The sequence below is a fragment of the Oryctolagus cuniculus genome, chromosome 4, assembly GCF_051225735.1.
Source record: "Oryctolagus cuniculus isolate XC-2025 breed Fujian yellow rabbit chromosome 4, ASM5122573v1, whole genome shotgun sequence".
Classification (NCBI taxonomy): domain Eukaryota; kingdom Metazoa; phylum Chordata; class Mammalia; order Lagomorpha; family Leporidae; genus Oryctolagus; species Oryctolagus cuniculus.
This window is the reverse complement of record NC_142870.1, coordinates 31,070,593-31,093,572: the sequence shown is the minus strand read 5'-3', so window position 1 is coordinate 31,093,572 and position 22,980 is coordinate 31,070,593. Positions and strand designations below refer to the sequence as shown.

At 38.3% G+C, this 22,980-nt stretch overlaps 1 long non-coding RNA gene and 1 pseudogene across 1 annotated transcript in view; both read right to left on the bottom strand.

The window, feature by feature from the left end:
* Positions 1 to 2,137: 2,137 nt before the first annotated feature.
* Positions 2,138 to 7,662, bottom strand: LOC149126941 (phosphatidylserine synthase 1 pseudogene; annotated as a pseudogene).
* A 5,693-nt stretch (positions 7,663 to 13,355) lies between these two features.
* The window catches only part of LOC149126940 (uncharacterized), a 114,424-nt gene continuing 104,799 nt past the window's right edge, over positions 13,356 to 22,980 (bottom strand). The window contains exon 2 of the long non-coding RNA XR_016232342.1: positions 13,356 to 13,813. This is a non-coding gene — a long non-coding RNA (uncharacterized LOC149126940). The remainder of the gene's footprint in view (positions 13,814 to 22,980) is intronic.

The following is a 22,980-nucleotide window of genomic DNA, read 5'->3' as shown; positions in this document are numbered from 1 at the left end:
CAAGGCCATGGTCAAAGTGGAAGTTCTCTCCTCCCTTCAGAGAAAGGTACCTCCTTCTTTGATGACCCATTCTTTCCACTGGGATCTCACTCGCGGAGATCTTTCATTTAGGTTGTTTTTTTTTTTCCCCCCCCAGAGTGTCTTGGCTTTCCATGCCTGAAATACTCTCATGGGCTTTTCAGCTGGATCCGCATACCTTAAGGGCTGATTCTGAGGCCAGAGTGCTGTTTAGGACATCTGCCATTCTATGGGTCTGCTGTGTATCTCACTTCCCATGTTGGATCATTCTCTCCCTTTTTGATTCTATCAGCTAGTATTTGCAGACACTATTCTTGTTTCTGTGATCCCTTTGGTTCCTAGTCCTATCATTACGATCAATTGTGAACAGAAATTGATCACTGGGACTAGTGAGATGGCATTGGTACATGCCACCTTGATGGGATTGAATTGGAATCCCCTGGTATGTTTCTAACTCTACCGTTTGAGGTAAGTCAGCTTGAGCATGTCCCAAATTGCACATCTCTTCCCTCTCTTATTCCCACTCTTACATTTAACAGTGATCACTTTTCAGTTATGTTTCAGCACTTAAGAAGAAGTGTGTACTCATTACAGTATTCAACCAAAAGTATTAGTGATCCCTGTTAGGAATTTGGAAAACATTATGCTGAGTGTAATAAGCCAATCCCAAAGGGACAAATACCACTTGTTCTCCTTGATAGGTGACAACTAATTGAGCACCAAAAAGGAAACCTGTTAAAGTGAAATAAACACTAGGAGAAATGGTGACTTGATCAGCCCTCACCCTGACTTTTTTGTTTGAAAGTAAAGATTATTGGTCTTTCATTACATTCATCCTAGAACAGGGACTGGAATCTAGTATATATTTAATAAACATCTGTTCTCACTATTAAAATATAACCAATTTCAAGTACCATAGTTCCCCTATCTGGGGTAGACCTCAAGCTGATTACTGAGACCCTAACAGGTCATGCCATCCTTGTGTATGCGGTCCATTTGACAGAACAGCAAATGTCATGGGGTAATGCATTGAAATGTTCACAGGGGTTACTCATCTTTGGTTTTCTTTGTACCCTTTGTTCTAATTTTCTGCCTACATACAGTTCATGCAGCCATGATTTTCTCGGAATAAAAACCAGTATTTTAACATATCTAATTCGATTGGTTTATTTTAGGGTACTGTAACCCATTATAGCAAGCAGAACCATTTAGAAACAGCTCACCCAAAAGAAAAGCTAATTTCTTGATCAATAGTGGGTCTAGTGGATGTTCCAGATGGTGGCTTCCCACTCCATCATTCTGGAAGCGAAGTTTTTTGTAGCTTTGTCTCTTCAATCTCAGAGCTTTGTTTGTGTTGTAACAATAGAAGGGGAAATGACAGACAGGTGTGAGAGTGGGTGGTTTCCGGGGGCAGATCTGGTGGTGGCATTATTTCTGCTCATATCCCATTGACTAAAACTCAGTTACATGGCCATACCTCCCAATGTGGAAGGATGGAAAAAGACGATATATTCAGATGGACAGCCATCTCTGCTCAACTTATGATAATAAACATTTTCCTTAAATTCCAAGGTGGTACCTAGAAGCACAAATACCCCCTGAAACTAAGTGGAGCAAGACAATGAGAGAGTGTAAATAACCTCTTGTCCTGTAAGTCTGACGGTGTGGCGAGGAATACAGGAACAATCCCATGGGAGCCCTCCTGGAAGGAGCACACCTGAAGTCACTTTTCAGATTACAGGGACAAATTACTTAACAGCGACCTATCTGGACAAAAACTCATGGACTAAAATGAGCTGTGGGTTTCTCAGCTAATCTCAGGAGATGCTAGTATAGATTATAATACAAGGGTCTGATGTCCCTCTCACTCATCCCAGCATTTGAAATCTAGTGATAAGATTATTTTACTGGATCTTAAATTTTTATATTTAACTACTTGGAAAATGAGTAATAGAAACTAAACTAAGTAAAATTAAAAAATGCATGATACACACCTCTGATTTTTTTTTTAATTTCTTTATGTGAAAGGCAGAGAGAAGGGAAGGAGAGGAAAAGGGAATCACACACACACTGACCTTCCATCACCTGGTTCCTACCCCAGATGCAGGCAAAAGCAAGGGCTGGGTTAGGCTGAAGCAGGATCTGGTAACTCCAGCTGGATTTCTCCCGTTTTGGCATGGGCCCAAGTACTTGGATGATCTTCTGCTGTATTCCCTGGCACATAAGCAAGGAGTTGGATGGGAAGCAGAGCAGCTGGGACTTGAACTGGCACTCCAATATGGAATGCTGGCACTACAAGTGGTGGCATAAGCATCTGTATACAATGCCAGGCCTTCACACATGAACTAATTTTTTCTTTTGACTGGCTTTCATGTGTTTTATTGCAAACAGGAATCCATCAGAGGTGGTGAACTACTGGGGAGGATGTTCTAGAGCATGGCATGCATGAAAGGTAATACTAACCAGCACTTCACCTGGGACTAAAGACAGTGTCAGCTGTCACACACGAAGGAAGGAAAACAGCAAATGTAGCAGGAACCTGGCTGGGGGAGGCACCATGGTGTTCACTGCCCTTGTCATAGGTTTGCTTTTGTGCATGGTAGATCAGTCCGGGTAAGTAACATTTGCAATGGGACAAAACATGTTTGGATGTGAAACTCAGGTTCCTATGCAGGCAGCCAACCCTTCCTCAGACTGCAGTGCACCTGCCACACGGCAGAAGGTCTTTAAAGGGGGGCTGGTGTTGCTAGACAGAACACAAGAGCACTCCCCCTTCTATCTAGATTCAGGGAAGGGGAGCCATCCTTCAATTTCAACAGTAGCTTCTGGAGGACTTCATGTGTCCTAAACTTAAAGACAACAAAATAAAAGATGGAAAAGTGGCCTGAACTTACACAAATCAATCAAATGGAAAAGGAGATTCATAAGAATAAAAACTGGTGACCGTTGATTAACCATCTGGTTAATGTGTTGTCTGAATGTGGATGTTGACATTGCATCCACAATACATACAAGTACTGTGCTGGACAATCAACATTACCTGGGAGCTGACTGAACTTTCCTCCATGCATCTCCTGCCCAACTTTGCAGAGCTGCCCTTGGCAACACTGAGTAAAGATCTCCTTTGTCCATCTAACAAACTGCATTGTTACTTGTAACAGTGTGTCAAGTCCTGAACTTGAGACAGACCCCAGATTGGCAACGGACCCCAGGAAAAGATCCACCTGCTGTGGCCAGGTCTATGGGAAACAAGACTTACACTCTTCACACAATGACTCCCCCCCACCAACATTCCCACTTCTCTTCCCATTGGCTCTAAATGTTCCAACCTCTTAACAGGGAGATCTAAATGAGTTCTGCTCCTTTCATGGATCTAGGCACTCTCTGGGACATCATTGATTAACCATGGTCTATCATTTCTTCCCAACTCCATTGGTGAGTTTTGACTTGGAATGTCAATTCTGTCTTCTGGGAGAATGGCTTTCATTATTGCCTGAATGCTTGGGTGGGCTGTTGTTAGAACCTTTTGTACCTTTCCAGTGATGCCAGATGTGAGGGCTGTAGGTGTTGTCCTCACACTCTGAGGAGGTTTCTCCCTGTGGCCGTACTGCTCTGCATACCAGACCATGTCATACACAGGAAGGTGGTGAAGGCTTCACAAAGAAGACAAAGTACAACATAGAGTATTTGGATCTTAGAGAAGAGATTTTGGCCAAATTTTAGGCAAAGAATAGCTTCCAGGAAACCAGTGACCCCGAACACCCAGCACTGTGTTCTCACGGGCTGGCGCTATTTGTTGGTGAGGTTAACATAGTACAGTCTCACTGTGGGAGCTGTGGTGCAACCGAAAAGGAGAGTCCTACACCAGCTTAATGGCTGTCTGGCTCGAAACACAAAGATACGCTTCAGGAAGAAGGTATTCAACTCAGCTGCCAAATGATCCTGAATAAATGTATTCCAGCCACTCTCTGGAAAGAAGACTTGGGGTCAAACCATCTAACATAGGTCCAGCTGGCCGGTGTGGACTGGAGCACAGCTCATTTGATTTTTCTGGTGGTGGTGTGAATGTCCTTGAAGCTGGCCCAGTGGTATATTCCTGTCTCTAGACTTTCCCAGCCAGATGCCCCCGCCGTTACACAGCAGGATGTCCAGGAGGACCTGATCCCAAAAGCACTCTGCAAAGTTGGGCAGGAGATGCATGGAGGAAAGTTCAGTCAGCTCCCAGGTAGTGTTGATTGTCCAGCATAGGCCATAACTTCAGATCAGAAGGACCTTCATGGTCCAGCCCCAGCAGTGCCCAACACAAATATAACAAAGTGGCTGACGATGCATTCCTATGTGATGACGTGGCAGTTCTTGGCATACTCCATGATATCTGCTTCCCTGGTGATGTAGTGAAGGTTTGGATCCAGCCAGTACATGAGGCACTCCACCTGCTCAAAATTGAAGAAGTGCAGGAACACCAGGAACGGGAAGTAGAGCACACTGAGCCCCAAAACCATTCGCCATAACGTTGGATGGGGCCTAGTAAATAGACAATTGGGAAAAGCTAACATGCTGGTGATAAGGAAGAAAAAAAAATGACAGGATGCCCTTCCAGATGTTGTCTTCTGGAACAGAGTCATCCCTGGTGAAGGCACAATACGTGAGGTTGACAATGCTGAAGCTGAGCAGGGTGATGGTGTGTGTCCCGTAGAAGTCAATGGTGATATCTTCCACTTGCTTCTCATTGATCACCCAGAAAAGCATCTTGTAGTTCACATCATCCTTGCTCAGGGTCTGGTTCCCCCTGCAGAATACCATGACCTGCCTCCATGTCCTCCCATAGAGGCTGTGGCCTGGCCCGCAGAGCTGGGACTGCAGGGAACAAGAGCCACAGTGGGTGAGAAACCAGACAGTTGGGCTGCCCTGAACTAAATTTTATACCAATTTTTTTTAATCTACTGCACAACTTCTTAATTATTTATACATATTGTGAAAGGAATTAAGGATCTCTTACTTTTTGAATACGTTAGTTTTCTAAATGTCAAATTGATTTCTAAGAAATATAATTGCCATAAATGGCCTTGATTATATAAAGTATCCATGTATCTCATTGTATAAACATTCTTTTATGCATAATAGATAAGCATGTAGGTACCTAAATGCTACTCATGTTCAACTCTTTGCTATACCATGTACTAACTTTGTGATTTGGGGCAAGTTACAGATCTTTCTGTGCCTCAATTTCCTCATCAGTGATTGTTGGCAATCCTGAACTACCTAACTTTAACTATTGTGAGAGTTAATAACAGTAAAATGCTAGTAGAGAGAATGTGTCCCATAGCAATTGTTTATAAATATTTTTGGTTCTGGATATTTAAGTGCTCCAGCCACTGCCTAAAATGCTTTCATTTTTTAAAAACTTTTATTTAATGAATGCAAATTTCATAGGTACAACTTTCAGAATATGATGGTTCTTCCCCCCATTCCCACCCCCACTCCTGTCCTACCTCCTACTTCCTCTCCCATCCCATTCTTCAATAAGTATCATTTTTAGTTAACTTTATATACAGAAAACCCACTCTTTAGTAAGTAAAGATTTCAACAGTTTGCACCCACACACACATACAACATATAAAGTACTCTTTGAGAACAAGTTTTGCAGTTAATTCTCATAGTACAACTCATTAAGGACAGAGATCCTACATGAGGAGCTAGTACACAGTGATTTCTGTTGTTAATTTAATAATTAACACTCTTATTTATGATTTCAATGATCACCCGTGGCTCTTGCCATGACCTGCCAAGGCTATGGAAGCCTTTTGTGACCAAAACTCCATCAGTATTTAGACAAGGCCATAATCAAAGTGGAAGTTCTCTCCTCCCTTCAGAGAAAAGTACATACTTCTTTGATGGCCCCTCTTCCCACTGGGGTCTCACAGAGATCCTTCATGTAGGATATTTTTTCTATGGTGTCTTGGCTTTCCATGTCTGAAATGCTCTCATAGGCTTTTCAGCCACATCCGAATGCATTAAGGGCTGATTCTGAGGTCAGAGTGTTACTTAAAGCAATTGTCATTCTATGCGTATGCTATGTGGACTGCTTCCCATGTTGGACATTCCCTCCTTTTTGATTCTGTCTATTATTATTACCAGGCACTTGATGCTATTTATATGATCTCTTTAACACGTAATCCTACCTATATGTTCACTTTGACACTTAATATGATCACTTTTACAATTAAGATGACATTTTTACCACCACCTTTAATGGGATTTTGAGTCCCATGACAAGTTTTTAAACTGTACTCTTAGAAGTAAGTCCATAGGGCTGTATGGAGAACTATACAGCTATACAGTTACAAACTTCCTCCTCCCTCTTATTCCTCTTCTTATTTTTTACTGTGATCTATTTTCAATTGACTTTATGTAAATATGAATAACAATGTTAAGTAATGAGTTCAACATATAGTACGAAGAAGAAAAAAATAAATTAAAATGTAAAAACTGTTCCTTGATAGTCAAGACAGGGACTGCTCAAGACATTGCTTCTCAAAGTGTCTGTTACATTTCTGAAGATTTCAATTGAGGTGTGCTATTATTTCTCACAGATCAGGGAGAACATATAGTAGTTGTCCCTTTGGGACTGACTTATTTTGCTAAGTATGAACTTTTCCAGATTGGTCCAATTTGTTGCAAGTGACCAGATTTCATTTTGTTTTATTGCTATGTAGTATTCCATAGTGTACATATCCCATAACTTCTTTATCCAGTCTTCAGTTGAAGGGCATTTGGGTTGATTCCATGTCTTAGCTATTGTGAATTGAGGTGCAGATAGCTCTTTTGTTTACTTATTTCATTTCCCTTGGGTAAACTCCCATGAGTGAGATGACTGAGTCATATGGTAGGTCTATATTCAAATTTTTGAGGTATCTCCATACTGTCTTACATAGTGGCTTTACCAGTTTACATTCCCACCAACAGTGGATTAGGATACCTTTTTCCCCTCGTCCTCTCTGACATCTGTTGTTTATTGATTTCTGCATGAGAGACATTCTAACTGGCGTGAGGTGAAACCTCATTGTGGGTTTGATTTGTATTTTCCTGACAGCTAGGGGTCCTGAAGATTTTTTCTTTTTCTTTTTTTTAAAGATTTTATTTTAGCACTCTGACCTCAGAATCAGCCCTTAAGGCATTCGGATATGGCTGAAGAGCCCATGAGGGTATTTTAGGCATGGAAAGCCAAGACACTCTGGAAAAAAAAAAGAGGACCTAAATGAAAGATCTCTGCGAGTGAGATCCCAGTGGAAAGAATGGGGCCATCAAAGAAGGAGGTACCTTTCCTGAAGCGAGGAGAGAACTTCCACTTTGACTATGACCCTGTTGGAATAAGATCGAATTCGGAAAATTCAACAGGCTTCCATAGCCTTGGCAACTCATGACTAGAGCCTGGGGAGATTACTGACGCCATAAACAAGAGTGTCAAATTGTTAAGTCAACAACAGGAGTCACTGTGTACTTACTTCTCATGTGTGATCTGTCCTTAATGTGTTTTCCAATGTGAAGTAATGCTATAACTAGTACTGAAACAGTATTTTACACTTTGTGTTTCTGTGTGGGTGCAAACTGATGAAACCTTTACTTAATATATACTAAATCGATCTTCTGTATATAAAGATAATTGAAAATAAATCTTGATGTGAATGGAATGGGAGAGGGAGTGGGAGATGGGAGGGGTGTGAGTGGGAGGGAAATTATGGGGCGGGGGAAGCCATTGTATTCCATAAGCTGTACTTTGGAAATTTATATTTACTAAATAAAAATCCAATAAAAAACAAAAAAATAAATAAAATCTATTAAAAATAAATAAATAAATATATAAATAAAAAATATTAGTTCTGTATTCCCTTGTTACCATTGCTACATAACTGTCATTGATGGATTAGACAGCTTTTAAAACCAGTGCTGCTGGTTGTTTGTTCCCATGACTACAGAATAATCACTGTTTCTTTGGGAGTTTGGCCTTTTTAATTTCTAACCCTCTTTTTGTCCCTGTTAAACCAAAGTTGCACAAGAAAACACTAGACCATGAATACCAATAGGTCTTCATCATTGCTGTCAATTTGTATGAAGTAGACGCAGAAAGACAAAGTCTAGAAAATAAGAGAGAACAATTAAAACCAAACCATTTATAAGAGAGGACCTAAAACCATTTTTGTAACTCTGACCAAAGAAACAAGAAGCAATGACTTCTTTATCTACCTTATTGAGAGTGTAATTTTTAAAATTTGCATAGTTATTAAGGGTGCAGTTTTATGAATTTTGGCAAATATTTTTACTTGTGCAAATGCCAGTACAATTAAGACACAGAACATTTTCAACATCCGGAAGTTTCTTCCTGTCCCCTTGCAGTTAATCCCTCCCCACTTACACCTAACCCAGGTAATTGCTTCTCTGCCTTCTTTCTCTATAGATTAGTTGGTTTTGCATGTTCTATAATTTTGAATGAATAGGATAACACAGTATATGTACTTTTGTGTCATTGTATGTTTTATTTTGAAAATGTAATATTTTTGAGATTCAACAATGTTGTGTGCAACAGTAATTGTCTTTAAGTTTCTAAGTGGTATTCCATTGTTCGCAGCACTTAACGTGTTTCAAGCTGTTATTTTGAATAAAACTGTTATAAAATTTCATTTACATATCTGTTGGATTTCATTTATTTATTAGATAGCATCGTACTATAGTTTGAATATAGTCCACAAAAAGTTCATGTGTTACAAGCATAATCCCCAAATTCATATGTTAATACTATTATAAGATGGGGCTTTGAGGAGGTAATTAGATGAAGTTGTGAGGGTGGGACCCCCCATAATGGCATTTGTACCTTTATAAGCAGAGGAAGAAATACCTGAGCTAGCACACTCTTGCTTCCTCTCCCAACATATGACCCTTCAGCCTTACCACTGTGTTATGAATTAGCATGAAGCTATCACTGAAAATGGAATAGGTTCTGGTGCCATGCTCATACTTCCCAGCCTCCAGAATCGTGAGCCAAGGTGAATGTCTATTCTTTATGAATTACCATGTTGTGAGATATGTTACAGCAACAGAAAAGAGACTAAGACGTGGTACACATATATCTATTAAAAATTGGCCAAGAAGTTCTTCAAATTATATGATTTCATAACTTCACCATAAATATGTGAGACTTCCATTATCAACACTGGTAGTTGTCTATTGTCTTATTCCATTTCAAGCTACCATAACAAAATATCATAAAATGGGTAGCTTATAAAAAACAAGATCTCTTTTCTTGTTCTCAAGGCTGGGAATTCCAAGATCAAGGTGCCAGTCGATCTGGGGTCAGTCAAGCACCCATTTTCTAGTTTATATTTGATGCTTCTGCACTGTGTCCTCTCATGGTGGAAGGAACCAAGAAGCTCTCTGGGACCTCTTTTATAAAGGCAGCGTTCTCATACCTAATCATCTGCCGGAAGTCCCAGTGCCTTACAGCATCAGATTGGTGAATATGGGGGCATATATGATAGCATCTGTCCTATTTATCTTGAAATGTTTATATAACATTTATTTATATAACATTATTATATCACACTGTAACTTTAATTTTTATTTTTGATGATTAACCCTGTTGAATATCTTTAATATATTTTGCTACTCATATATCTCTATTTGTGAAGCACTCATATCTATTCAAATTCTTGCCTTTTAAAATACTGTGTGCTATTGAGTTGTAAATATAGTTTAGATATACGTGATTTGCCACATCTGTGTATTGCAGATATTTTCTCTTAGCCCACAGCCTTTAGTTTCAGTTTTATAATGGTGTCTTTGTAAGAGAAAATTCTTTTAAATTTGAAAAAATCTTTTTATGTCTATGTCTATGTGGTCCATTTTTAGCTCATTTTCTTACATAGTGTGGGGTAAACATTGAGAATTTGTCCCTGATATCTAGTTGTTTGAGCATTGTTTGTTGAAAAGAGTGTTCTTTACCTCTTGAATAACCTTGATATTTTTCTTGAAACTTAGCTGATTATATAGATATGGTTATATTTGTTAAATGTCTATGTATCTGTTCTCACCCTCAATACAATACTAATTATATACTCTGGCTTATAGCAGAGCCCTGAGTTCAGACAGTATAAAAGTCATCCAAAATTATTCTGTCTTTAAACATTTTTTGGCTATTCTATACTTTTTATATTTTAATGAAAATGTTAGGATCTTCTCAATTTATACCTCCCATCCCAGCTCATCTTAGAATGTATTTGGGATTCTTTGGTTCTATGTATCAAGGAACATTGATCTTTGACAACACATACTCTTTTAATATACAATATGGTCTCTTAGTGAACTTTTTTTACATAATAAAATGCCTGAGAGAAACTAAATCTATATAGTAATGAGTTTATTTTGGCTCGTGATGCTGGAGATGCAGTCTGAGGTTAAGTGGGCCCATTGGTTTAGCCTCTGGTGAGTGCCTTCTTGCTGGTGAATCCTGAGGTAGCACAGTGCATCACATAACAGTGTGTGTCAGTGTCTGTGTCTACTTGTCTTCTCTCCCTCAACTTATAAAGCCGCCAGGATTCACTAATGGGGGCTCCACCCTAATAACATAATCTAGTCATTTCCAAAGGTCTCACATTTAAACTCCATAGTCAGAATAAATTTCCACCCTATTAATACTATTAAATTATGACTTTGGGGTTTAAACTACTGTATGTTCTAGAGGAGACATGTCTTATTCAAACCATAGCAAATTGATATATCACTCCACTTATTTGGGATATCTTTAATTTCTCCTATCAATATTATTTTTATTATTTGAAAGGTAAGAGAGATCTCCAGTCTGCTGTTTAACTCCTCAAATGCCTATAAAACTTGGGCTGGGCCAGGCCAAAGCCAGGAAACAAGAACTCAATCTATGTCTTCCACTTGAGTGGCAATGACCGAAGTACTTAAGTCATTACCTGCCACCTCCCAGCATGTGTATTAGCAGGAAGCTGGGCTCAGGACTGGAGCTGGGACTTGAGCTCAGGTACTCCATATGGGTTCAGACTTCCCTGGAGTTGTCTTAATCACTGTGCCAAATGCATGCCTTTGCACATAAGTATTTTATGTATATATCAATATTTGTTTCACTTATGTATTGTCTGATTTATCCTGAAGTATTTTTATGATAAATACTTCTAAATACTCTGTGTTACTTTTGATTTAATCAGTAAATTATCTCTCTCTTTTTTTTTTTTTTTTTTAGCAACAGATAACCAATTTATGAGTCACTTGCAGATTCTCATCTGGAAATGATCCCATATCTTACAACATTCACAAGAAGGTGTTTTTTCTTATAGTAATTCTTTCACCTTGAGTTTCTTTTCCTTTGATCCTCTAATCAAACTTTAGAACACACCATCTCCAGAGATCATAAGTTGTAATTGATTATGGCAATTCTTTTTTTCTCCTAAAGGTTATTTATTATTTATTTGAAAGGAAGAGTGACAGAGAGGAAGTGAGAGAGAGAGAGTGATCTGCCGTCCACTGGTTTGCTCCACAAATGGCTTTAATGGTCAGGGCGGGGACTGGGCCAAGCTAAAGCCAGGAGCCTGGAATTCTACCTGGGTCTCCCAGATCTGTGGCAGGAACACAAATATTTTAGCCGTCTTCTACTGTTTTCCCAGTTGCATTAGTAGGGAGCTGGATCAGAAGCAGAGCAACTGAGACTTGAACTGGTGCTCTGGAATTGGACGCTGGTGAAGCAAGCAATGGCTCACCCTGCTGCACCACAACACACAACAGTGGCCATTGGTTATGGTAATTCTGATTCAGTAGACTACCAACTCTGGTCCCATGAATATCTTTGCATTATGTTTAAATGTCAAGGTTGTGGCATGGTTTCCTGACTTGTTTCTCAGGAGTAACAGCAGTGAGTCAAGCCAGAGCAGATGACTAGTGCTCCACAATACATATAAATACATCTTTATCTAAAACACAATTATCTTTTTAAGACATGTAACTGTGATAGAATGAACATGACGTAAAGCTTGCCATCTTATCCATTTTAAAAGATTTATTTATGTCTCTGAAAGTCACAGTTATATAGGGAGGGAGAGGCAGAGAGACAGACAGAGAGAAAGAGAGAGAGAGAGGAAATTTTCCATCTGCTCATTCAGTCCCTAAATGACTGAAGCAGCCAGGGCTGGGCCAAGCTGTTGTCAGGAGCCAGGAGCTGCTTCCAGGTTTCCCACATGAGTGGCAGGGGCCCAAGCATTTAGACCATTTTCTGCTGCTTTCCCAGGCCAGTGGGGAGCTGGATCAGAAGCAGACCAACTGTGGCATGAGCCATCACCCATGTGAAATGCCGTTGTTGCAGGCAGTGGCTTTACCTGCTATACCACAACACCAGCTCCAGTCTTATCCATTTTTAAATGCCCAGTTCAGTAGTATAAACTGTATTCACATAGTAGTGCAATGGATCTTCAGAACTTTTCATCTTGCAAAACTGACTCTATACGTATTAAATATCTCCCCATTTCTCTCTCCCTCTAGCCTGTGGAAAACAACATTGTATTTTCTATTCTTTATTCTAATTGAAGTGGGATCACGCAATATTTGGCTTTCTGATAATGGCTGATTTCACTTAATTAACGTTTTCAGAATTTATCCATGTTGTGGCATGTGATAGAAGACTGAACAATATTCCATTATGTATGTGTCTGTCTATAACCTGCATACCTACCAGTTTACATACATTTTTTTCCATTTATCCATCAGTGGACATCTAGATTGCTTCTACCTCTTGTTCTTTGTGAATAATATTGCCATGATCATGGTTGTGTTAGCATTTCTTCAGGATCCTAATTTCAGTCCTTTGTATAAATAACCAGAGGTGGGGTTGCAGGAACATAGTATTCAACTATCTCTTAAAGAATCCGTTAAATGACAAAAGATAGTATTTGATATTTCTCCTCATATTGTCCATTTCAAGCACTCTTTATTTCTTTGGAGAAATCCTAGTTTTCATTTGAGTTTGTTTTCTGTTTGCCTAAAGAATTTCATCTATTGTTTCTCCTTGTATATACCTGCTAGCAATAGAATTCACTAGGAATATATAATTTCAAGCTGATATACTTTTATATTTCCTTTTTGAATGAAGCACTTGTGGGCGTTCTCACCTTTGTTTCCCTAGTTAACCATATAAAATATAGGAGAGGCCTCATAAGGATATGATTACTAGGAAATGAGGATCAGTGGCAGTCATCTTGGATGTCCTTGTTTTTGTTCTCAAAGATTCCAATTCTTACTATATGTAAAATAAAAATCACAATGCTAATGCCTTTAAATGCTTCATCCATTGCAATGTTATCTTTTTTTTCGGATTTTATTTTTTGAAAGGTAGAGTAACAGACAGTGTGAGGGAGAGACAGAGAGAAAGGTCTTCCTTCTATTAGTTCACTCCCCAAATGGCCGCAACGTCCGGAACTACATCGATCTGAAGCCAGGATCCAGGAGCTTCTTCCAGGTCTCCCACGTGGGTGCAGGGGCCCAAGGACTTGGGCCATCATCTACTGCTGTCCTAGGCCACAGCAGAGAGCTGGGTTGGAAGAGGAGCAGCTGAGACTAGAATCGGCGCCCTCATGGGATGCCGGCACCATAGGCGGAGGATTAACCTACTGATCCACAGTGCTGGTCCCGGCAATGTTCTCTTAAAAGTTCAAGATCTCATCATGCCAATCATGTCAAAGTGTGGATATTTCCCTTAAGATAGGAATCCTTGAAGACAATTTCTCTTTATCTGAAATAAAGAAAAATTATGTGAGTCAAATGGGGATAGAATATTTGCTATAGACCTTCAGTTACAAAAATATGGCAAGATGGAATATGTAGGATTCACTAGTTGTAGAAGTTTGGAAATCCAGCATGACACTGGTGGATTACTACTTGATTAGTTCTCAAGGTATAGTGTAGCATGACATAGCTCTTGGATACACCCTCTGAGAACTTGATTTCGCCTTCAGAACCATCATCCCTATTCAGTGAAAGCCATTGTTTCTTTCCTTCATATAGTTTTCTTTCCTGGTTTCTGCTGCTTGAAGTCTGAATGTCAAAAGGCCTGTATTCACTTTGTACTGTTTCTGTATCTTTAAGTCCACGTATGTTGTACTTCCTTCAAGAAATTTAGCTTAAAATCTTTGTCATTCTCATGTGGAACTTAATAGGCTCCACTTCATTATTTCAAACTCACACTTATACATCTCTTAGAGACAAGTCATTGTCTACTGTGGGCTTCTGTTGAGACCCTTGAAGAGCAATGCTCCTAAACTTCCTAGATGCCTTGTTGTTTGGCTGAATGGTTCTTCAAGTCATAATCTTTGGTCTTCCTTGGGTCTTGATAAAGAATTTTACAGTTATATCTTTAGCTTTATCTTCTTAAAATATTTATGTATTTATTTGAATCCCATAGTGACTTAAAGGAAGGAAGGGATGGAGGGATGGAGGGAGGGAGGGAGGGAGGGAGAGAGAGAGAGACAGAGAGAGAGAGAGAGAGAGAGAGAGAGAGAGAGACTGAATCTGCTGATTTATTTTCTAGATGCCCACAATAGCCAGGGCTTAACCTGACAAAGCCCTGAGCCTAGAATTGCATTCAGATCTTCCACATGGGTGGCAGGGGCCCAATTATTTGAGTCATCATCTTCTGCCTTCCCAGGTACAGTAGCAGGAACTGGATCATAAGCAGAGTTATCAGGACTCAAGCTATCACTCCAATATGAGATGTTTGCATCCCAGATGGTGGCTTAACCCTTGATGCCACAACATCCACCCCTTAGCTTTGTCTTTTGATCATATTTTATTGATAGTATCTTATGGTTGATTTTTTTATTGGAAGCCATTCCATCACATTTTCATCCTCTGGATATTCAGATGAAAAATTCCTGGATCCTTTTAGTTTAAATCTTTCCTTAGATTGTATCTCTTCTCTCACATCTGAATTTAAGCAGTAAGAAGAAAGAAGGTGATACCTTCAAAAAATCCAGTAAGATCTTTTAGAATATCAAAGGATAAGACTGCCACTTAATATCTCAAAATAAATAGAGTATATTGCTCAATTAAGGGAGAGCTACTGTGCTTAAAAGTAGTCTGAATGGCAGCTAAAAAGCCCATGAGAGTTTTTCAGGCATGGAAAGCCAAGACACTTTGGCAAAAATGACCTAAATGAAAGACCTCTGTGAGATCCCAGTGGAAAGAACGGGCCATCAAAGAAGGAGGTGCCTTTCTCTGAAGGGAGGAGAGAACTTCCACTTTGACTAGGGCCTTGTCTAAATAAGATCAGAGTTGGTGGACTCAAGAGGCTTCCATAGCCTTGGCAGCTCATGACAAGAGCCTTGGGTGATTACTGACGTCATAAATAAGAGTGTCAATTGTTGAATCAACAGCAGGAGTCACTGTGCATCTGCTCCCCATGTAGGACCTCTGTCCTTAATGTGTTGTACTATGCAAATTAACAGTAAAACTACTACTCAAACAGTACTGTATACTTTGTGTGTCTGTGTGGGTGCAGTCTGTTGAAATCTTTACTTAGTATATGATAAGTTGACCTTTTGTATATAAAGATAATTAAAAATGAATCTTAATGAAGAATGGTATGGGAGAGGGAGTAAGACATGGGATGGTTTGTGAGTGGGAGGGTCATTATGGGGGGAAAAACCACTACAAACCAAAAGTTGTACTTTTGAAATTTATATTTATTAAATAAGAGTTTTCTAAAAAAATAAAATGAAAACAAAAAGAAAAAGAATACTCTGAATGAACAAAGTAAACTGTTGAACTTATATAGAAAATTATAAAGGGATTGTTTTCAGTTACATTGACTATAAGGGTAGGAGTGAATTGTCTGTAGCTTTGCAAAGTTGATTTGTGTTGGTTACAGGAGACTGACTCCTACAGTCTTAATGATTACACAGATTTAAAAGAAGTTCTAGAATTATTTGCTATCGCAGATTTTATTTTCAAATTACATAAACTCTAAAGCATTTTCAAATAGAAAACTTCTGTGTTTCTAACCTACTTATCATTAACCTTTCTGTTTAAATTCCTTTATGCTCTTATCCTTCTTTGCTTATAGACTTTTATCCATTTCCTCACACACCCAGGAAAAGTTATTCAATTTATAAAATCTTTACACAAAGGTTATCTACTTTTTTCCAGCTCCTTTTTCTCACCTACACACTGTCTTCTGAAACAGAATACCAATTAGATCCTTAATTTCTTTGGTTCCTCACATCTCAATCTGTGAATCATCTTATTCAGTAATGAAATAAATTTAACAATTAATCTATGACTTGCTAAGCTATTTTGAAAGATAAATGTCATGTTACAGCATTTTGCTTATAATAAAAATGTCATGAAATTGATTATATATTTGTAAAATATTTAATATAAAAAGGTCATAAAAATATTACAAAGAAATAAGAACATGGATTACCAAACTTTTTCTGTACATGACTAAATGACAAATATTTTAATTGTACTCACCAAGAGAAGAATAATTCAGGATATTATATAAATACTCCTATAGAAATCAATTTGACACATAATTATAAATGAGTAAGTACTTTTGTAAAATACATCAACTAATGAGAAGAATTAAATTCTGGAGGGCTATACCATTTTGCTTAGTTGAGGTTCAATGTTACTGTTTCTGTCTTGATTGAAAATGTTCATCTGTTAATACAGATCTGTAACAACATTTTATATATTTCATCTTTGGAAATATCTTTTAGTGTTAAATATGGATGTCAATCCACAAGCATGTGATTTTAATTGGGCAAACTTATCATTTGGAATAGATTTATAAAATTCTATTAGATCCTTCTCTTGATATTTTCCTTTTAGCATGCCCTTAATTTTGATGAATTACTTCCAATTGATTTTATGAGAAAACTCCTCAATGGCACAACTAGAAGGAATTGTAAATATGAACATTCTCTTTGTACTGACACTAAGGTTTAAAAAAGATTCCAAGACCTGAATGCTAAACTTGGAAGATGTACTTGTTACAAACTTACATATTTAGGGAGGCCTAACTTCTTGTTTTAACTTTTGAGAAATGTAGAAAGCAGCTTGATATTATTTTAGATTCAAACAAAGTTAGTTATTAAATGGCTTTACCGCAGTGTGTTACCTATAAACAAAGTAATTCTACATTGAATTTGTTAAGATATATAATCAAGTCTGCAGCAAAAACTAATTTCCACAGCAGTTAGTATTTGATAATAGTTCTTTTCATTTAGAAAAACTTAATCTCAATCCTGACCTCATAAATTCACAATAAAACTTTACCACTGTGAAATTATTGACGTGGTATGTGGTAGGAAAAAAGAACATTCAGTTTCTGTTCATAACAAAATGTTGCAGAACTGATGATGGTTATGAGAACAAATGAAATAGACAATTGAAATAACTGATGAGATGATCGACTGATCTTCTGCAAATTACTTGCTGCTGAACAACTTAATGTGTATTTAGGATCTTTAAACCACTGTATTTTCAAAGCTTTGTAAAATTGTTTATCTTGAGATATATTTTCTATCAACATCAGTTGGTAAAATTAGCTGATTCCACTCCAATTTACATTGAATTTGTTTCTTAAATTATTTGAAAATATTACTGCTGATATTTGTTCCACACAATTTCTTCAGTGACTTCAAAGCTAGCTATACAGCTGCAGTGGGCAACAACTGAATAGTGTTGTTAACATTTGTTCATCAGGAAAAGCCAATGATTTGTCTTATTTTGAAAATCACCATTCATAGATGTTGGTCTCAAAGTCTTAAATTTTTGAGAAGTTGCCCTTACCAAAAGGTTAATTATAGTTTCCTTAATGTAAAATTGTTTAATGGAAATACCATTATTAGCTCCCAGACTACCCAGAAACAGGTGATCCCTAGGGAAAAAATGACCAAAGAAGAAGTTCCTCCTGGAAGAATATGACAGTGTCTAAACTTAAGAAATAATAATGGATACCACAGAAATAAAAAGAATTATCAGCAATTACTACAAAGAGCTGTATGCCAACAAATCTGAAAACTTAGAAGAAATGGATAGATTCCTGGACACATACAACCTACCTAAATTAAGCCATGAAGGCATTACAATCTAAATAGACTGATGACCAAAATGAACATTGAATCGGTAATAAAGACCCTCTCAACAAAGATAAGCTCAGGACTGAATAGCTTCACATCTTTTATAATGAAATAAGTTCACAATCTCTAGAAACTGGTCTGTGTAGTTTTTCATAATGCCATTAATTTACAGTCATCAAATGAGGCAAAGCATTCTCATAGCTCTTCTATAAGTATAAAGGCAAAAATTAAGTCAGAAATTAAATAGGAAATATATGACAATGACAATGACATTTATGTATAATTAACTAAATTGTGAGTTATTTCTTTTCGTGAAATGAAAATGCTGCTTATGAAAAGACAGTGATTCTTTCTCCAGGATGGTTCACTGTTTCATTTCATTTTTTTAAAAGATTTATTTATTTATTTAAAGGTCAGAGTTACACAGAGAGAGAAGGAAAGGCAGAGAGAGAGAGAGGTCTTTCATCTGCTGGTTCACTTCCCAATTGGCCGCAATGGTCAGAGCTGCGCTGATCTGATGCCAGGAGCCAGGAGCTTCTTCTGGGTCTCCCACATGGGTTCAGGGGCCCAAGGTCTCAGTCCATTTTCTACTGCTTTCCCGGGCCATAGCAGAGAGCTGGATAGTATGCGGAGCAGCCGGGACTTGAACTGATGCTCATATGGGATGCCAACACTGCAGGCGTTGGCTTCACCCACTATGACACAGAATTAGCCCCTGTTTCATATCATTGAACTTTGACATTGTGAGAATACATCAGTTAAGCACTATGTTGGTTTTCTCATTGGCTAGTATAATTAAGGTGATATAATTATTGCTGACATAAAGAAATGTTGGTAATAAAACCAGAAAGCCATATTGGTTATTTTGCAGTTCATGAATAGTTTCTAGATTATTATCAATATGATAGTAAAACAATTTGCTAATTATACAAAAATATTTTTTTGAAGTGTGGCAGAGTGGAATTTTTATTTTTTTATTTATTTGACAGATAGAGTTAGACAGTGAGAGAGACAGAGAGAAAGGTCTTCCTTCTGTTAGTTCACTCCCCAAATGGCCCACAGCCGGAGCTACGCTGATCCGAAGCCAGGAGCCAGGTGCTTCCTCCTGGTCTCCCACGTGGGTGCAGGCGCTCAAGCACTTGGGCCATCCTCCACTGCCTTCCCAGGCCACAGCAGAGAGCTGGACTGGAAAAGGAGCAACCAGGACTAGAACCCGGCGCCCATATGGGATGCCGGTGCTGCAGGTGGAGGATTAGCCAAGTGAGCCACGGCACCGGCCCCAAAAAATATTTTAAATATCAATTTTGTTGAAAAAAGATCTTTTCTAGATTGCACTGTCATGGGAGAAGAGTTTAGATTATCATTGCAAACATTTTTATCTATATTTGTCCTTCCTTATATTCCGGTTATTAATATTTTATCAGTTGAATAATTTGCAAATAATTTCTACCATTTTGTCGGTTGCCTCTTCACTTTGCTGAGCATTTCTTTTGCAGTTCAAAAGCTTCTCAATTTGATGTAATCCTATTTTTCAATCTTGTCTTTAATTGCCTGTAGCTCTGGGGTCTTTTCCAAGAAGTCGTTGCCTATGCCAATGTCTTGCACTTCTTTGCACTGAGATGATTCTAAAATAGGCCAATTACTTGGTAAATTATATATGGATCTTTGTGTAGGTGGTGTGGCTTATATTCTAAAACTGACCTGCAAATTTGGTGAATAGGCACAAAAATTACTCAACTTTATAATTTTCTTTTCTTCCACACATTCTGACCATCTTTGCCATAAAATTCCTTTGAACTAAATCAATGGACTTCCCTCTTAGTTAGGAAAATTGTTTTGTATCTCTGTTTCTTCATCGGAAAAATAATAGTAAAGCCTGATTCATGTGGTTATTGGAGGTACTAAATGAAAACACATTGGAAAATTTCTGTAATGTAGAAGCTAAAAATATCAATTTCCTCTCTGCTTGACACCATCACATGTAGTAGAAAGGTAGCAGAAGTGATGGCAAATCTAGTTTTAGTCAGAAGTCAATTTTGGTTAACTAATAGAAAAGATAATTTAGCTAGTATTGATTAGGAGTATTCATGGCATTGCTTCAACAGATTCATGAATACATAAACTGTAAAGTGTGCTGGGAACTTAAAAAATTTGCTTTGAAATATTTCTATAATATACTTTATATAATATAAAGTATTTATATATGTTATATGGGATATCAGAGTACCAAATAGGTAAAAACCATATATTTGATATCCTACATTTTGATAATTTCCCAGATACAATTTTACTCACTTAATTGAGGGAGATTGCATGAGTAGGCTCTGAAGACTTCTGTCCCTTCACATGAAATTAACATTGATTGGGAATCAGTGCTTTAAGGTAGTATAGATGACGAAGTATTAGGTAGAATAGCAATCATTTAACCATGGCATAAATTCAATTATAATTGTTTCTTACATTATAAGGTATAATTAGGCAAAAAATTAGGTTGTGATTCCAGTTCACATAATTACTGTGGTAAAAGATGTATTATAGTGTTTGAGTTAAGTACTTAGATTTTTTTTTCCTGGGTTTTTGTATTCTGATTCTCTCTCACAGTTTCTGCTTCTCAACGTGTTTTTTTTCTTATTCGCTGCCCTAGACATTCTAAAGTTGCAATATGCGCTTTTTCAAGAAATTTCAGCATAACTTCATTTCCTATGAATGATGAAGCAGCTCAGCTATGAAAGGAGAAGTACAATATCAACATTTCAGGGGTGGGGACATACAGCCCACATATTAGACCCACAAAATCATTTGGTCTGGTCCTGCCAAGGCAACAGTAAGCAGACTCAAAGTTCGATAAATTTTCAAAAGGCTAATTTTTTTTTATTTAATAAATGTGAATTTACAAAGTGCAACTTGTGTATTGTTGTGGCTCCCCCCTCCAACCTCCCTCCCTCCCGCGGCCCTCCCCCTCCCACTCCCTCTCCCATCCCGCCCTTCATCGAGTTTCATTTTCAATTACCTTCATATACTGAAGATCAACTTAGTATACACTAAGCAAGGATTTCAACAGGCTGCACTCACACAACCGCACAAGGTATAGGGCATTGTTTGACTAGTAGTGTTGTTTTCAAGTTTCATAGTAAAACACATTAAGGACAGAGATCCTACGTGGGGAGCCTGTACCCAGTGACTCCCGTTGTTGATTTAACAATTGGCACTCTTATTTATGGCGTCAGCAATCACCCAGGCTCTTGCCATGAGCTGTCTAGACTATGGAAGCCCCTTGAGTTCACCAACTCTGAACTTGTGTAGTCAAGGCCGTATCACAGTGGAGGTCCCTTCCTCCCTTCGGAGAAAGGCGCCTCCCCCTTGATGGCCTCAACAGGGTAATTTTTAAAGTGATATTTTTGAATGGCCCACAGATGCTATTATAAATATCCAAATGATCACAATGTTCTTAAATCTGTGTATATGGAATATATGAAACTTGTAAACATAAATAAATAAAAAAATTTTTTATCTGCAGATCAAAAGATTCCCCACCCCTGCGAGTGTGGGCAGAGTTAAAGGCACTTACCTTTCTGCTGTTCTTGGACTTCAAGTCACTTAAACTCTTCCTGAAAACAATTTTGTGTTAAATACTTACATGACATGAACATCGACTAAATTAAAGACGGTAAAATGCTCACTGTCTTTTTAAAGTAGTTATGAGAATAAAACAAGGTGATGTTTCTCATTACATTGTTCTTTTAAAGGTCTATTGATCTACTATGTTGAAAGGCTGAGCCCACAGGAGAGGAGAGCTAGAGAGTGAACGATCACCCATGTGCTGGTTTACTTGTAAAACAGCCTCAATAGTCAGGTCTGGGACAGGCTGAAACCAGGAACCTGTAACTTCATCCCATCTCTCAAGTGGGTGGTAGGAGCCCGACCACTTGGGCTGCCTTCCCAGGTGCATTAGCAGGAAGATGTGTTGGAAGGAGAGTAGCCAGGACTCCAACCCACTGGCACTCCCATGTGGGATGCCAGGATCTTCAGTGACAGCTTAACCTGCTGCACCATAACACTGGTCCTCTGATTATATAATTGTTAAGTAAGAATGATCATGGATGTAAGGAATTTTGTAGACTTTGTTTAGGTAAAGCAGAACATAATTTGAAAGTGTGTGTGTTGTATTTCCAAGCTTCCTCTGAATTGTTCTTAACTACCATTGAACTTAATTCAGTGTTACATGTCAGAACTAATACATATAAGAATATATATTTTCCTTGCGGCGCCGGCACACCGGGTTCTAGTCCCGGTTGGGGCGCCGGATTCTGTCCCGGTTGCCCCTCTTCCAGGCCAGCTCTCTGCTATGGCCAGGGAGTGCAGTGGAGGATGGCCCAGGTGCTTGGGCCCTGCACCCCATGGGAGACCAGGAAAAGCACCTGGCTCCTGGCTCCTGCCAGGATCAGCGCGGTGCGCCGGCTGCAGCGGCGGCCATTGGAGGGTGAACCAACGGCAAAAAGGAAGACCTTTCTCTCTCTGTCTCTCTCTCTCTCACTGTCCACTCTGCCTGTCAAAAAAAAAAAAAATCAGAAAAAAAAGAATATATATTTTAAGTGTTAGTTTGCTAAATAACCTTTGAAAAACATTGTTTGAAAGTGGAAAAATGTAACAATACTAGATAATAGATGTTTTAGGGTTAAAGTAATTGTTGCATTTATTTAGTGGCATCTAAAATCAATTCTTCTCTTATTTTACAACATTGCTGTAAATTTTACATGGCCATGCCAATAACACAGCATGAAATATTCTCTGTTTGCCTTTTCTGATGTTCCAGTGG